We start from the raw sequence: 17,817 nt of genomic DNA, 5'->3' as shown, positions 1-17,817 counted from the left end.
GGTCCACTGATGGACCCTGATGAGGACTGTCGGTCCACTGATGGACCCTGATGAGGACTGTCGGTCCACTGATGGACCCTGATGAGGACTGCCGGTCCACTGATGGACCCTGATGAGGACTGCTGGTCCACTAGGAACATTCTTAGTCGGGGGGGGGGCAGCTCTATACCCAACTACGTTAACACATATCTGCTACATCGTAATGTACAAATGTGATGTATCCATGGTTTGTAGAAAGGAAACGTACAATGACATATTTTCTGCTGACTGAGTGATAACTTCAGGCTGCTGTCAGACTCTAAATATGTGACATTTTCCATCCTCGTTTTCATTTTCATTTCTCTAAGGAACTGTGTAACTACCTCATCTCCACCTCATTTCATTATGTGTCACACGTCTCAGTTGTATGTTTGTCTGTGTGTTAAGGCAGGTTTCTGTTTGACACCCACTTGTGAGAAAATACAGCCGAGCCGGCCGTCGTGTCCAAACTACTGACGTGTGTCTGAAACATCTTTGTTTTTAATTCCTGCTGGATAATTCACACAGTCAGAGCAGCTGCGGGGGGATTATCCATCAGACGGAAACGTGAAGCAACTTTCTGTTTCATTTGTTGTTGTTTGTTTTCCTATCAGCTGCTCCGGCTTCACGTTCCGCTCTGATTCAGTTTCCCAGTGTTGGAGATAATCCCTCATAAACTCCTCTCCTGGCAAACGTCTTCACGTCTTTTTGTTTACTGTGGCTTTATAATCCGTGGCAGCGCTTCACGTCACGCTCGCTCTCACAACTTTACTGTCTGATGACAAAAAAAATGTTAGAATATAAGAAAACTACTCTCACAGATGCAGCGCAAAATCATCAAGATATAACTCCACTGAAAGTCTGATCCACCACATTTAACTTAAAACTGACGTATTTACAGTTACTTTATTTTTGCAATTATAAATATTCATTATTTATCATGTCTCACACTGACATGTTGACATCGATTTTTTTCTGACCAACAGTCCAAACTCCAAAGGTAACATCATGTCAGACAAATAAAACCAGCTGATATTTGGAAACACTCAATCTTCTCCACTGTGGCTTAAAAAGAGACTCGTGCTGAATGAACGTGCTCCTCGAATGTTCCTCCTTCCCGAGTTAGAAAGTCGTTCTTCTGACTTTGGTGTGTTCATGAGTTTTAAGTTGTAACGTCAAGAAAGCAAAATAACTCATAACTGATGTCAAGAAGAAGCAGGGTGTCCATTCACCACTGCACAGACGGGGCGAGGGTGACCAGCTTTAAATTGATTGGCTCACACATTACAGAGGACCTCTCATGGACGACAAACACCACAGCGCTTGTCAAGAGGACACACGAGTGGCTGTACTTCTTGGGGACGCTCAGGATGATAAACCCGTCACAACAGCTTCTGGTGTTGTTCTACTGCTGCTCCACTCAGAGTGTCCTCACAAACAGTACCAGCCCCTTTTACACTGCCAGGTTTTCGGCGAATGTTGGGCCGTTTTGCTGGCAAGCTGCGAGTGTTTAGACACACAGAGGCGGATTGGCGAGTTGATCCAAGGTGTCCAATTTTCCGCCTCGTAGGGTAGACATATTGGTGGAACCTTTTTGGTTTAAGCGAACAAGGCGACCTTCCACAGCAAGAGGGGCTGTTGAAGACTTGTGGGAGGAGCTGTTGATCATGCTGCACGTGCGAGTCACTGGTGGTGGATAAACAGGAAACAGCTGATAGCAGGAATTAGCGAGCAGCTAGTAGCAAGAGGGAAACACAAACCTGACAGACACTGTAAAGATGAGCAACTGGGGAGACAAGGAATTGCGCGCCCTCCTTGTCCTCGCAAACGAAGAGGCCATTAACCGCCAGATGACGGGGACGGTGAAGAACGGGCCGACTTACGAGAGAATCGCCGAAGGACTGACCAGCCGCGGCTTCCCTCCCACGTCACTGTTTACGTCACACGCTGAGCTACACGTTTTGTTACTTGCTCACGCCCCCCATTGTCCCGAAAAAGGCACATTCTGTATAAACAAAAGTAGGCAGGCGGCATTTTGCTGCACTCCCTGATTTTGTTTTTATACTGCCAATGCTGAAAAAAGACTGATTGGGCTTTCCTGCTAATTTGCACAATTCCTGTTTAAAAAGGGCTGCTGTCCATGTGTGGTGCTGTAGATTAAAAAGTCTCATAAAAACCGCACAGAACATCGTACACCAGCAGCTACCCGCCCTGGACATCTTCACCTCACTGCAGAAAACACATAACATCCTGAAAGACTCCATCCTGCTCATCACCTGTGTGAACTGTTGGCCTCCATCAAAACACGCACCACCAGATTCAGAAGCAGTCTCTGCCCCAGAGCCATCAGCACACTGAACTCTGGGCTGAAGCCAACTCACCAAAGCTCTTCTCTCTTTTTTTAATCCCATTGTAACTGCATACATCAGCAGTGAGTGTATGGTATCATCAAAGTGAGTATTTTTCACTACATTTTAACATTTATATACTAAACTATAACATAACTATTTACTATGAATAAATTCTGACTAGATGATTAATCAATTTTTTTTTAATCATTTTTGAAGAAAAAAAATATCCACACCATTTGCTGCGTAAAGCTTCTGCTACTTTTATGTGTTGTGTCTGATTGTAAACTGAATATTTGTTAAAATTAATTTGAGGTTTAATTTCTGTCGATTCAAGCCTATGTGTAATATGTATGTATCTATGCATGTGAGTAATGTGTTTACGACGTGTGTGTATGGATGGACGTGTATAATTAAGTCCATGGAGGGTGTACACATATGTAGCTGTGTGTCTTCTAATGCTGTATGATGAATCTTCATCCACATGTGTATTCCTGTCAGGTAAAACCCTCCCTCAAGGCGATGTGATTCTGCAGTTAATCGCATGTTCACTGCTGTTAATGGCAATGAAGTTAAAAAAAAATTGAGAAAATAACTGCAGATTAATCAATAATGAAAATAGCTGTAAGCTGCAGGTCTACAGAAACATGATGGGGTAAATATTCGTGCAGTTTTTGCTGAGAGTTAAACTTTTGCACCCTGCTGTTACTGTACGAACATTTTTAACTCATTTTGATGACGTGTTAATTTGATGGTTTGGACTGTAAACAAGTTTTTTCGTCCTCATTAATGACACGTTCATCATGTGACAGAGGCAGAACTGAATCAGAGACTCTTACACACTCTTTGACTCATGCAGAAATGTGCAGGACGAGCGTGGGGGCAGCAACAACAACAACAACAACAACAACAATACACTCTTTTGTTGTTGCTCTTCCCTCGCTGTTCTTTTCTTCAGAATCTATTTGTAGCCTGAAATTTAAATCTCATACGAGCAGAGCAGCGACAAACAAAGAAGTGATTATCTGATGCTCTGTTTATAGTTTAAAGGTTAATGTTGGTTAACTTGCTGAACTTGTGCTTTTCATTGTGGAGAAGCTCGTAGTTTGGTTTTAACGTAGTTTCCCCAACACTGGGCACCAGAACATCTGGACTCTGATTATGAGGGAAACTCTGAACCAACAGTCCAAACACTTTCAATATGTTTTTCACAGTACAGATGAATCTGCAGATTATTTTCTTGATTTTTCTTGATTTATTAGTTCATCATTTGTTCTATGAAATGTCAGAAAAAAACAGCAGAAAAGAAACACAAAGCCCAAGTTGGCATGTTTAAACTGCTCTTTTTATCTGACCAGCAGTCTAAGTCCCAAAAATATTCAGTTTACTATCAAATATGAAAAAGAAAAAACAGCAAATCATCACATTTAAGGAGAAAGTGTTTAAATTTTTTTGTTGTAAAATGACTGAAACTGTGAATCAATCATGTTTGATAGTTGCTGATGAATCTCTGCAGCTGCCTCCTCCACCTCCACCTCCACCTGACGACACCCCTCTAACTCCTCAGTAACACACCTCCCTCCCTCCTCACAGTCTCTCTGACCAGACAACAAAACACTGGCAGCTTTCACACACAGTTTTTTCTCTGTGCTAACAAAAGGAGAAACTCGACACACGGTGAGGCTGCTCAGCCTTACATTTCCCCCGCACAATAAAAACAGCAGCGGGTGTTTGAAAGACGCCCTTTTCTCACCGTGAGACTTTGTCTTCAAAGACACCGGACACGACTTTCAGCTTGAGAGGTTGTAAAGGTGTGTTCACCTCGTGGAGACGAACTGAAGCTGACGAAAACACATGTTCATACAAACATACAACCTGTATGGATGAACTGCAAAACTAAGCCACAAATCTGTTTAAATAAATGACAACGCTCAAGTTACAGCTTTTAAAATGATCAGTTCATCCACCAGCTCGTCTCTTGATTGATCTTTTGTCCTGTGAAACATCAGAAACATTTGGACGATGCCCAGCACTACTTCCCAGCTGACAATTTTTTTTTTCAGTCTGAAACCCCCAAAAGTACTCAGATTACCATCACCAAGGATGATGACAAACAGCAAATTCTTACATCTGAGAAGCTGGAATTACATTTCTGGGCTTTTTGCTTTAAAAAGTGATTAAAATAATTAATTAGTTATCAAAAATTGCAGATTAGTTTTCTGTCAATGAATCGCCTGATCATTTCTGACCTTAGTTGAGATCCTCATTAACTGTAGATATTAATGAACCTGACCAGAGGTAAAAGGTACATTTACATAAATATTATACTTGAGTATGTTGATGTGGGAAAAAGGTGAGTGAAACAAAGTGTTAATGTAGTTCTTAAATAATCTGTGATAAAAAGATTTTCACAGTTTCTGTTCATGTGCTTGTGAACGCATCATTCTGTTGTGTTCAAGTACAGAACATCGGGTTCATTTTCAGGATAAACGTATTTCTGGTTTTCTGCTTCAGTGTCCTGATGGAGCTGCTAAATGTAACTAACTGCAGCAAATTACTGGTGCAGAAAGTAATATTTATCATACTTTAAATACTGAAAACCTACTCAAAGGTTAAGTGTGCAGGATTTAGTGGCATCTAGCAGTGAGGCTGAAGTGTGTAGAACTACGTATTTCGAAAGGCTGCGATCACATGACCAGTGTGCTGATGGTGGTTAACAAGAAAGCAGTCTTAGCACTTGTAAGGAGGCAGGTTGGGGTGGATGGGTCACAAAAAACGGACTTATGCTCTTGACTTTCTCCTGAAGTTACGTGTTCGGATCCCTGTGATTGAACATGTCATTTCAAGGTACGTCCTCACCATTCATCTCTTCCTAAACATAACCTCCGTAACTTTACCTTATTATGTAACTGTACGTTAAAGATGCTATGACATTCCTGTGGCGCAAATTTGTAGGATATAATACGAGCCATTCTATGAGAATACGTTGACCCAGGAATTGCAATTTTTCCAGACCTGACGTGGCAGCATGCACGCCTTCAAGTGCTCTAGTCTACCGTTAATATGCCAAAAGAAGAGGAAGACGAGCAACTACCAGCATGGAGCTACAACACGTGGGGACGGCGAAAAGTAATTCTTTGCAATGGAAGTGTCGCATATTTACAGTCTGCTGCAAACACCAGCCGCTGAGCGTCTATCGTGCACAGGATGATGGGTGAGGATGGAGGATAGAGGGTGTGTGAGGATGTGTAAGGATGGAGGGTACAGAGTGAGGAGAAAAGGGGGGAGTCACCCAAACAAAGCGAAGCTCGGCCCGTCACTGATTGAACTTCTCCCTCCACCATCATTAATTCAGTGTTTGACGCTCGGCGGTGGCAAAACCAGTTTGGGCCTCTCAGACGTCTCTATTCCCCGTCAACTGAAAGGAGCAAGCTGTGCAGGTTTCCATGACGATGCTGCAGCAGGGGGAGGTGTGTGTGCGTGTGTGTGTGGGAAAATGGAGTCGCTGAAATCTCACGCTTGTTTAGAGCCAAACTCTGGCGCTCACTCCCACAACATGAAGCCTGCAAACACAAATCTCTGCTACTGACAATACTGAGTCTGCTTTTTCCTGTTACACTCAAACACATCACTGCGATCATACTCCTGAAGTCACAGGGTCGAGTTTCACCAAGTCTGTCAGGCTTTTACTTTGAAGGCTGCAGCTTTTCTTCCTCAGTATCAATTCATCAGTTTATTATTTGGTCAATAAAATAAAATAATAAAATAACGAGTGAAACTGAATTTTTGTCTCATTGTCTTTGTAAATAAAGTTTGTATGAGTCGACAGCAGCATTCTGGGATTTTATATGTTTTTGTGCACAAACCCAATAAAAAGTCCAAAACCAACATCGTCACGGCCCTGACACACCAAGCCAACAGTCGGCTGTCGGTGAACATCTGTCGCCGCAGTCTTTGCCCTGCGTCCTGTACTGGCTTTTTTTTTTTGTCCAATTCAGCATGTTGAACCAGCGTTAGCATAGCAGAGCCCGTCAGTGAATGAAATCACTCTGATTGTCACTTCAGCTCAGCGCACGAGAAGAGAAACGGAAGTGAGGAAAGTAAACAAAGAGCTAAAGTCCAGAGGGAGTGAGACCAGAACAAACATGTTCCATAAGGTCAGATTATGTTTCTCTTGGTTTGTGCTGTTGTTCACTGGCACACGGTAAATATGCTCTGATTGTGTTGTTAATGTGCTAACTGGCTAACTAGCATCAAGACGCTCTTCCTGTTTTTTGGATGATGGATACAGGCTTCCACCATCTGCTGCAATAGAGAGTTTATTTTTTCACGCAGGCACAGAACGTATGCGCTGGTTGTGCTGTTGGTTGTAATGTTTGCAGTGTGTTCATGTGCAACGTTTTTGGCCGAGACATGCGATGTCAGTTGACGCAGCTTTCATTTAGTTCTCTGAAGTCGGTTTGGCGTGTCTGAGCCTTTAGTCCATCTCTGAATACTGTCTGACTTCCTGTCTGTGGCTCTCAGCTGGGAGCCCATTGGTTCCTACTGAAGCAACGTATCCTCATACAACAGTTCGTATGACATCTAACTAACAACAGCTGAATGTAAACGAGCCTTTCTTACTCTGCGCATAAAATGAGTGCACATGCAGAATACCAGTTGGATTCATGACCAACATGCGTACCAACAGATTTTGTTCTTACCACCGCGCTGATGTTGGTCAATCAGAATCTAAACAACAGGCACATGTCAGCTATCTGCAGTCAGCACACTGCCACAACATCTCTGCAACAGTATCTCTATAGAAGGAAACACATTTCCCTGAAGGTGTGTTACAGTATCATGGAGGAAGAGGTGAAGTTGTTTCTACACACATTAAGGCCTCAACACACCAGCGTCACACCATCTGTGACCAACTGTAATGGCAGTCAGAGACAGTCGATAAGTTGTTTGTCACGGTCGTCAAACATGTTCTGTCGGTCTCTCCCCTGAAGGCACGGACTCTAATATCTACCATCAAGGTTAGAGATGTCATCTCACACAACAGTTAGTCCTGAACGAGCGATCTGATAAAACAGCGCTGGGACTTTAACTCTGCAGGTATCACGCTGCTTTACAGCTGTTCTGAGCCGTTAATCACCTTAACCATTAATCAGCCCATGTTCAGGGTGGAGGTAACAAACTGCAGCACAAAATGAAACATATAACATTTGAGTTAAATAATGAACGGCCAGAAAGAGGCCTGAATACTTCACTGTAAATCTCCAGGTATGTGCTCATGACATCAGAGGACGATGCAACGTACTGATAAAGCTGTTAACTCATCAGCATCACGTGTGTTCCACCAAAGAGACCATCAACAGACTGATGTTACTGGTCACTAAATAAATGGAGACACACAGATGTACCCTACATCAGTGGTTCCCACAGGTCCAGCCACAGGGACCAGATTTCTCCTCAGTCATTTGATCAAGGTCCACACAGTTTATTACATCCAGAGTCATACTTGTGTTTGGACATGTCGTCAAGCTAGTTTACTGTCTCTGTCAAGCACCTGTCTGTTAGTCGCTCACTCTACGGCAGGAAACAGCTCTTAAAAAATGCAGCTCTGTGCTGGAAATTCAACATATTTCATACTAAAGAATGTTTTTTACAAACTAGACATGTTTGCGAGTCACTTGACGTCCGTTCAGAACGGACATGCGACCCACTATTTGGAAACCACCGTCCTCCATGATACACAGCAGCTGGTCTGTGGTAACGTGAAGACCTGGTTTAGACAAAATAACGAGCTAGTGTCAGTCCAGTCCAGCGGCCAAACTATTTGTGTGTGTGAAGCCAAATAAAACCTGTTGCTGCTTTTTACTATTGATAAATGGTGTTTGTGGAACTGCTGTCTAAGGCTGCTGTCAGCCCTACAGTCGTCTCCTTTGGGCCGAATCAGGGACTAATTTTGTTACAGTTGCATAATTGGGTTGGTTCGTGTTCTCACGGCAGCATTTACAAGAGGACCAGATCAAATGCCTTGTGTGAGAAAGCTGCTCTTGATTGGTCAGAATTTCCATGTGGGAAAAATCCAGGAAGTAAAGCAAACGTTGAAGAAGAGTACACTTGCAAGATAAATGTGACACTTTCTAATGTCACAATGGAGGGACAACTACGCAGGTTGATTTTAGCGCTGCTCATCGTGGACTATATTGCTGTCATTGTTCATTTTAGTCAAACCATACAGTTTGAAAACGAGGCGCGGCTCCAACTAGAAAACAATGTTTTGATGCATTGGATGTGCTGAATGTGCATATTAAGGCAGTACAGGAGGAGGTGCACATTAATAATCCTCCAGGACTGTAACATGCTCATGTTTAACCCAAACAATGTGTCATGTGACTGCAGTTGCTTCACATCCAGGTCGGAACACCTTCTCACCACAAACCAACCGCACCAGAGTTCCTTTGGAACAGGACTGAGACCACCTCTTCAAGAAGGTCTCAGTCCACTTGTTTTGGTGTGTTCACACTGAGGGGGCAAACAAACTTGAGCTGGATTGAACCGAACCACACAGGGCAGGTGTGAAAGCAGCCTAAATGTAAGATCACACTCGAGGCTGTGCTGTTGGACTGAAGATCAACACGGCTGTGATTCAGTTGTAGGCACGAGGCCGCAGAACAACAGCACGACCTCAGGTGTGATATATCAACACACGCTCAGAGGCAGATCAGACTCTTTTATGCACTCTGTTAATAATAATAATTTAAAGGCTGCATGGTTTGAGTACAGATTTGTTTGTACACTGTTTGTGAAAGCAGCCCGATGTGTTTTTCAGACTGAGGGCAAAAACCAGAACATTCTTTGCGTGTAAACGTCGTCAGTGGATCACTGATGTGATTTAAGATAGGAGCGTTACAGCACAGAGGAGGAGGATTAATCAGGCTGCAGATACACACTGGACTTGTTAGTCTCTACATTCACTGTTGGTTTTAGTCTTTTTCATTGGATTTATTGACAGTAAGAAGAATGTGAAATATTATCTGGTTCTCTGTGATTTAAAGATTTTCACCAACTTTTTATCAAACTTGAATATTTCACTTCTTTCTGCAGCAACAGGCTCCGACTCAACTCCACCATGCTGTCTGCTGTGGAGGAGAAATGTGAGCAGCTCGAGTGCTTCAAACCTTATTAAACCCATAATTACTCTTCAGGGCAATTCCTGCGAACAGGGTAAACAGGTTATAGACTCACAGTGGGCGAGTCTCTGCTGAGGACAGGCTGCAGATGACACACAGCTCCTCTCAGTTTTGGTCAGAAACATCCAACACAACACACACATACAACACCGTTTCACATTTTTCCTACATTTTAAACACACAGGGGTGGTGTCAGGTTCAAGTCATCGCGTAAAGATCTCAGAATGAAGACAAACTGGTTCCTGAAGGTGGAACATTGACGTCTGACAGCTGCTGACTGCAGCACAGTGAGATCCATTCAACACCACACACGGTTCTGTTCCCCGTGTATGGAAAGGTAATTAAGGTCATGTTGTAGTGAAGCTCGACCTGCAGCTCAACTGATTTACAGCCTCACATGTCGAGGAAAGGGGGGAGAAATCTGAAATATTGACTGATGCCACCACGCACAGCACTGACCCACATTCCCATCTGTAACACAGACCAGTCCTCACACACACAGTCGATACACCCGCAGACGGAGAGCTGGTTGTTGTGTAAGTTTGACAAAAAGTTGGCCGACATGTCAGTGATGAAGGTTCCCCCCGAAAAATCCTTTAACTGATTCATGGATTAATGGGGAACTTTTTCAACCTGTTTCTTGTGTTTTACGTGTCTAATAATGTGAACAATGATTTTTAAAACAGTGTTGACAGAGAGCGCTGCAGTCCACAGCGGTGAAACATGCTGCAGTGTAATCCCTGCAGACGACTGAGCATCGTTAACTTACATCCACTACACTTGTTTTTGTCACTGACAGGCTCAGATTGTTTTTCTAAGTGTCTGACAGTATTATGGAAGGATCCCTACAGAGACAGACCTTTGTGTTAAAGAGTAAAAAATCCTTTTTTGGCTCTTCCCCTGCAGCACAGTGAGCCCTTGTATTTGGTATAATCATAGAATGTAGATAAGCTTCCCCTCCTCGCTTTACGAAATGACTAAATGACATGGTTCCTTGTTTACATCTTGAATAACTCTGCTACACTCTGTCTAACTTCCACATCAAGTTTTCTAAAATCTGGGGACCCTTTATTGAACATATTAAAAAGGTAAAGAGTCAAGCTGACTGACCACATTGGACTGTACGCTGTGCCTGGATCCGCCAGGACACTCGGTCTCTGTTGGACCTTCCCTTACCACGCATGGATGCTGTCTTTCAACCTTCCTGTGCATGACCGACTCATTAGGGATGCACCGAAATGAAAATTTGTGGCCGAAGCTGAAGCCAAATAAAATCAAATGCTTGGCCAAATACCGAATACCATTGTTTAGTTTTTCATTAGTTTTTGCAGATGAACCCTCCAGATTAGTGTTGTCACGGTACCAAAATTGGGACCCACAGTACGATACCAGTGAAAGTATCACAGCTCTGAGTAGTATCATGATACCACAGCAAAAATGAGGCAGATGTGCCTTTTGTCATTTATAAAAAGATAAATCACTTTTCTATAATACATCAATGATATTTCAATGGAATAAATTACTTATTGACTTATTCATACTTCAAAAACAGCATCAATAAGTGATTAAAATAGGGGGGATCAAAATAAAATAAATAAATAAAATAAGAATCAACCAGCCACCCTCCTCCCCTGACAAGTAAAGAACAGTCCCTAAAGTGCGGTGAGGTTTGTGGAGCGTTACCTGCCACAAAGAGAGAAATGTGAACAGCTCGTTTCTCCTCTGACACGTCACATACCTGTGTGCTGCCACGGCACGGCTGTTCAGGTACTTTTGGGCAGTCATGACACCAAGAAGAGGAAAATATTGGAGCCGGACTTCTCCGTCGCCACTAAGCCTTATCTTGCGCCGCGGAGCACTATGGCCGCCGTATTTGACAGGAATACGTATTCCTGTCCGTGTCTGTGACCCCCCATTTCGTTTCTGCTGCTGGTTGAAATCTGTACTCACACAGCGTGCTGAATGATTTATTTTGCTCACACAAAACTATTTTTAGTCGCAAATGCGAGTGCGGTGACGGACGGAGTAAAATATCGCCACACTGCCGACATTTTACTCCGTCCGTCACTGCACGCTGTTTGATTGCGTTATCAAAACACGCTGCTGTTATTCGGCCGTGCTTTTCACTTATTCCACCGAATACCGAATGTGTGTTTTTTTTCAATATTCGGCCGAATATATTCGGTTACCGAATATACGGTGCATCCCTACTACTCATAGTACCACCTGACATATAATTGTGTTTTCTTTCCTTTAACTGGCAGTGTGTTACCTTTTATCTTAGTTATTTATCACTATCTTTATTACGACTATTATTGTGATTATTTTTGATATTTCTTTTTTATTCAATTGTTTTCGTCATCTTTTTTCTGTCCTGTATTTCTTATGTCTGTTTGTGTATTGTTAAAATGTTTTAGAAAATCACAAATAAAATCTATTTTTAGAAAAAGAGTAAGATCCGTTATGTTTAACCAGAAGCAGCCTTGAAACCACCGTCACCAGACTCCATTTAATCATCGTAAAACAACACTCTCGACAGACACAAAATATAACTCACAGAAACCATCTTGGTTCATCTTTCAAATGTTCCAACAATCACAAACTCTGGTTTGGTTGAAATTAACCCTTAAATCACCAGTTAGATGTGAGAACATGCTGCCTCTATACACACTAACATGACTGGTTATTTTAAATACGCTTATTTTAAAAACGCTTGCTGCACCTTTTTATTGTTGCCAGGCAAGCACCCCATCACCTCCTCACCCTAATCTCCCTGTGTAATCAATCTACTGTTATTATTATATGTATCCTGCAGTAATCAGTGTGTAGCTGCTGCCATGTTGAGGCAGAGGGTACTGTCTGTAGCTCTGGTTGAGGGTGAGAGGCTGTCAGCAGATAAACAGAGATCTGTGTGGGTACATGAGACCCTAAAAAAGAGGCTGGATCATGGGGAGTACCACCAGTTGGTCCAGGAGCTTCTCCTCCATCATGGACGTTTACAGGCAGATTTTAGGATGACTCAGGGGCAGTTTGACAACCTGCTGTCTATCATCAGGCCGTATAGCTCTGGGTATCCAGCAACCACTACCACCAGTTTCTCCTCCATATGTTTACCAACTGTAAACTTGTTGTCGTGACCACCACAGAAGGCCCGCCTCTCAAATCATCTGATTGGACAATGGGACAAAAGCAGAGATGACGTGGGGTGCTTTTCTGCTGAGTTGAAGATTTTTTCAACTCGAGGAGTTGAGAGCGCTCTGGCAAAAACGCCAGAGCGCGTTATTAGCTTATTAGAGCGCAGAAACACGAAGTGCATAGCAAAGCATTGTCATTTAAACTATAACTAAAAGCCGCCTCCAGCTGCTAAAACACTTTCTGTGTGATCAGGTCTTAGTAGATTTTAGTTGAAACACTGAATGAGAAATTTGATTTAATCCTGAAATACCTCAAGAAAACAATCAGTCAACCAAATGTGGGACACATGGCCGTTAAAATGGACGGTTCAATATGGAGCAGAGAGAAAAAACATTTACAATCTATTAACGGCTAATCTCATTCTCGACATTTCTTCTCACGACAACTTTGATTTTATCGGAACTGAATACAACACACGCACATGCACGAGGAGGTGGAGGAGACAGTGACGACAATCTGACTTTTACTAGCAGCATCTATGTTTCTAAAATCTGTGGAGTTTGGCGCAGATTCCACACGGGCCTGGTTAAAGTTACAGCGCCACCTACTGTTAACAGCAAATTACATGTTCCATACTTTGGTGTACTCCTACTAGCAGGTCGACCAGATCCACCTCAGATGTGCTCAAAAAGCCTGAGGGCCTTGGCGATGCTTTAATGTGAAGATGGTGAGTTTTCATCACGGCGAGTTTCGATGTTGCGACATGAAAAGGAAGCAGCGTACATTAAATACACACACAAGACGATGTCCTGATGAATGTATCTGAGCTTCGCTTCAGTTCAGCCACAAACATCCTGAAAGTCCACTTTTATTTTCTCTGCACGTTTCTTCCGTTGGCTTTGATTGTTTAAACATGTCTGTGAATAAGCTCTTTAACTAAAACCAGTTCTGCATCCCAGAGTCAGACTTTTATTTAATAAAGTTTAGAGAGTTAGAGTGTCTCACGATGGTTTCAATCAGCGGGCAACACAACAGGAACCAGAAAAATCAGGTTGATTCAAGACTTTCCTCCAAACTTTGTCTTTTTCTGGTGAAATATGGAACAGTTTTACCTCTGTGGGGCAGTGAAATTAAAATAAAGACAGAAATCACACTGTATCTGAACTGGTGACGACCTGGAGACACATGCAACCAGTTACAGACATACTGGTTTGTTTCAAAGCAAAAGAAAAGTTAAATATTGCTGTTTTAAATGTGTTTAAATCCTCACAAGAGATAAAGCTGATTTAAAATCAATAAATCCCTTTAACTGTTGGTCACATACTGTCTGAGTGGATTACTGATATCTGTCACACAGCTCTGTGCAAAGGTACAAAATCCAGTTTGGTCAAAGTCCAACAGTTTTATCAAGTTAACCTTCACTTTCTGTTTGCAGCACATCACACACACATGCACACTGACTTACACACAGCTGTAAAGAACTTCTGACTAACTTTGATTCATTCACAGAATCTTGTGATGAGTTTTGGATCTTCCTCTGACAGATACTGAGATATAAACTGTTCCTGACTGAGTTGTGAGCTGAGAGTTTAAAGTTGCACGGTGTGTGTGTGTGTGAGCAGCTCCCACAGTAACAAGTGGTGTGTGCGTGTGTGATAGTGAAGCTCCTCGTTGTGTCAGAAACATAAATCAGTCTCACAGGCGCCACATCATCATCATCATCGTCAGCCCTCCTCCTCCTCTCATCATTAAACTCAGTAAACTGCTTTAAGATGTCTCCACAAAACACCGATCAATCAGAGACCCGATGATCGATCACCAGCAGCCTCACGCGCCTCGTGTTCACTAAAATCCTGCATTAAGAAAAGCAGCTTCCGTTCACTGATCAACAACAGCTCAGCTTTACTCACCGAGTTTTACTGTTGCACAGCGGAGAGAAGCTCAGTGCGGGTCTGTGCGGGTCCTGGTCCTGGTCCTGGTCCTGTGTGGTGCTCCTGGTCCTGTGTGGTGCTCCTGCTCCTGTGTGCGCTGTGAGCAGACTGTGCTTGGACTGAGTGACCTCCTGCTCGACAACAAAGCAGAGAGTCTGCAGACTGAGGCAGCAGCAGCAGCTCTGAGGCTCCTCTGGTCCCCACCATGTGGCAGATATGGGAATTAACCAGTCAAACTCTGCCCTGCTTTAACCCCTAAATCCCCGCACAGCCCCGCACACAGCAGCTCCAGCAACACAGGATTAAAACACACTCATCTGAAACTACACTGGTTATTAAGAACAAAGGACAAAGAGACTGAACACCCAAAATTATTACTGTTGTTATTATTACCATTATTATTATTGCTTGTATTATTGCTGTTATTTTAATCACATGTATTATTTTTATTATTATTATTATTATTGTTATTGTTATTATTATTATTATTATGCTTGAATTGTTGTCATATTAAATTTTATTTATTTTATTATTCTTTTATTATCTTCAGATTTATTATTATCATTATTATGCAAATATTTAATCATACAGTAAATTTTATGTTGTTATTACTATTATTATTATTGTTGTTTTTGTTTTTTTTATGATTATTTTAGTGCTTTTATTGATTATTTTAATTTTTATTTTTTTTATTATATTTTATTTCATCATACAGTAAACTGTATATAGTAAAAATTATGGATAGTAAAAACTTTTTTTACTTAATTTAATTTAATTCAGAAATCCAACATGCACATTTGAATAATTATATATATTAATAAAATGTTACATATATATATATATATATATATATATATAATATAACACCTTACTGTTAAATAACTACTAGTAAGAGTCTACTTAAGATAATAAAAGTAAAAGTCCTCAATGCATTTAAATCAATTTAAAAATTACAACTAATTAGGGACTGTTCTTTATGTATTAGAGGAGGGGGGAGCTGAAAGCACAGATATTTTACCCTGAGCCTCCCTCAGTGACGGGAGGAAAATCCATGACCCTCCACCACAGATCAGTTATCAGATTTTTTTTAAATGTACCCTTTGATGTTTGAAAGTTAAAAGTTAAAAGTTGAAGTCAAAATCTTGAAGCTGACAAAGCCTCGGTTTTTAACTCTTGATGTGCTGCTGGTCAGTTCGTGCAAACAGTTTAGTTTGGGCCAAACTTTAAATGAGACGTAGAACAAGGTGATTTCTGATGAAATATCACTATTTTAAGCTCAGATCTGGTCATGTTTTTTTTTCTGATTAAAGCGTGTGTCCCACATGATGTGTCCAAGGACGGTCGGAAATTTAAAAAAATTCAACAATATTTTCTGTTTTTACAGTTTCTGGCTGATAAATGATGTCAATTTGTAAGAAGAAAGAAAACAGGCCTTCCAAACCCGCTGGACCGGCTTGTTCGGTCTGTTTAGAAGGCAGGAAAATACAAAATACAACCATTTAGATTTGTAAATTGAACATAAGCCCCTCCCCAAAAATAACTAATAATCATTTGTTAATAGCTCCGAATAATGAGCTCCACCTCAGCCAGCAACAACAGTAAAACCCTGCTTTTATATTATTGGGTCAGAATAATCTAATGAGATCAGCTGTAACAGTCAGACACTTACAGGGGACAGTTTTAAAATACATGATTACATACTTGTACTAAAGTGAACAAAAGAGGTGCAACTCAACCACGAGGGCAGTGCAGCAGCAGCAGACAGTCTGCAGGTAACTTGTAATTCATCTTCACAAAAGTCAGCAGCTGCAAACTTCTTTTAATTTAATGTCTGAATAATTACATTCGTGAGGCCAATGTGAAGTATATAGTGTATATTCTGATTCTTTTTAATTCCGTTAAATTTTCACTGAATTAAAAAATCAGTAAAAATCTCCTCTCCTCCCCTCATTCTGTTATTCCCATACAGGCGGGAGACTGTGAAGTGATTTCAAATTAATGAATGCAGTTAACATTTTACTGAACTTTTTAATTTTACTTGCAACAGAGTATTTTCACAGTGTGGACTCTTAGTCTTTATTTAATCTAAAAAAAATCCGTTTACTGTTTCACAACTTTTAAATATTCAAAGTCAAACAAAAAAGTCAATTATGATCTTTTATTTTTTTAATTTATTGGTCTAAAATTACTCAAATTCAAATAAATACTATGTCTAAAAATGCTGAAACCAGCCAATGAAATATTCACCACGTTTTTAATGGTAAAATTCTTCATATTTGCAGAACAAAATCAAGATGTGTGGGTTTTTTTTAGAAATAACTTGTGGTAATATTTCTGTCCTGCATCAGCAGCTCAGCACCATTCAGTCAGTGTGGACAAGGAGGAGGAGGAGGAGGAGTGGTGAAGTCAGGGTCAGTCTGAGGAGTACAATGCTCCTCCACACACCACAGCACATACAGTGTGAGGGAACATGAGCCTCTAAATGGTCTTATTCTGCATGAGTGTACGGCTGACTGTGTGACTGTGGCTGATGTGTGTGTAACGCTGCTGCAGGCGTTGAGACAAAGCCAACGACTGAGGAGACGGTTTCTCTCGCTGGACCTCAGATGGTTTGATGACAGCTGAGTGACGCTCAGGATTAACGACACTGTGACCTCAGACTCACAGCCAGGATTCATTTTCTCACTGCGGTTACGTCTCATCACAGTGGCCTCATTTATTTCTTCTTCTACTGACACACAGAAAGAGACGTCAGATGTGACAGTCATGGTCAAGTGTTCAGATCCTCCAGCTTCACTTAAAGGAGAAGTTACACAAGATGAAGGAGGACTAATGTAAATGTAGAAAAAGTTGTGTGAAGCTTTTTGTACGGTGGCCCAGAGAGCTCAACACACCAAAACTTAAAGGTTCTGTTTAGCCCCATTTCCACCGAGCAGTCCCGTTCAGTTCAGTTCAGTTCAGTTCGGTTCAGTTCAGGTCGTTTCCACAATGAAAGTTGTGGATGGTAGCAACAGAAGCGTTCCTTAGCGCTCCCATGTTTGGTCCCCCCTCTGTTGGGGTACCTAGCACACAGATCTGGTACTAAAAGGTGGAGCTAGAAACCCTGCAGTCTGATTGGTCAGTAGAGGACGGTCACTCTGGTTTTATGTAACCTCTGTTCATACATCAGTAAACTACAACTATAAAATGAAAGAGAAAAAA

At 41.6% G+C, this 17,817-nt stretch overlaps 1 protein-coding gene across 1 annotated transcript in view; it reads right to left on the bottom strand.

Annotated features, from left to right (window-relative positions):
* LOC126388003 (CD82 antigen-like) overlaps positions 1–14,800 on the bottom strand; it is a 48,298-nt gene extending 33,498 nt beyond the window's left edge. Inside the window, exon 1 of the mRNA XM_050040881.1 lies at positions 14,596–14,800. The gene's annotated coding sequence lies outside the window, so the exon portion shown is untranslated. The remainder of the gene's footprint in view (positions 1–14,595) is intronic.
* Positions 14,801–17,817: the final 3,017 nt, after the last annotated feature.

The sequence above is a fragment of the Epinephelus moara genome, chromosome 1, assembly GCF_006386435.1.
Source record: "Epinephelus moara isolate mb chromosome 1, YSFRI_EMoa_1.0, whole genome shotgun sequence".
Taxonomy (NCBI): Eukaryota; Metazoa; Chordata; class Actinopteri; order Perciformes; family Serranidae; genus Epinephelus; species Epinephelus moara.
The sequence above is the reverse complement of the archived record's forward strand: the minus strand, read 5'-3'. Positions and strand labels throughout refer to the sequence as shown.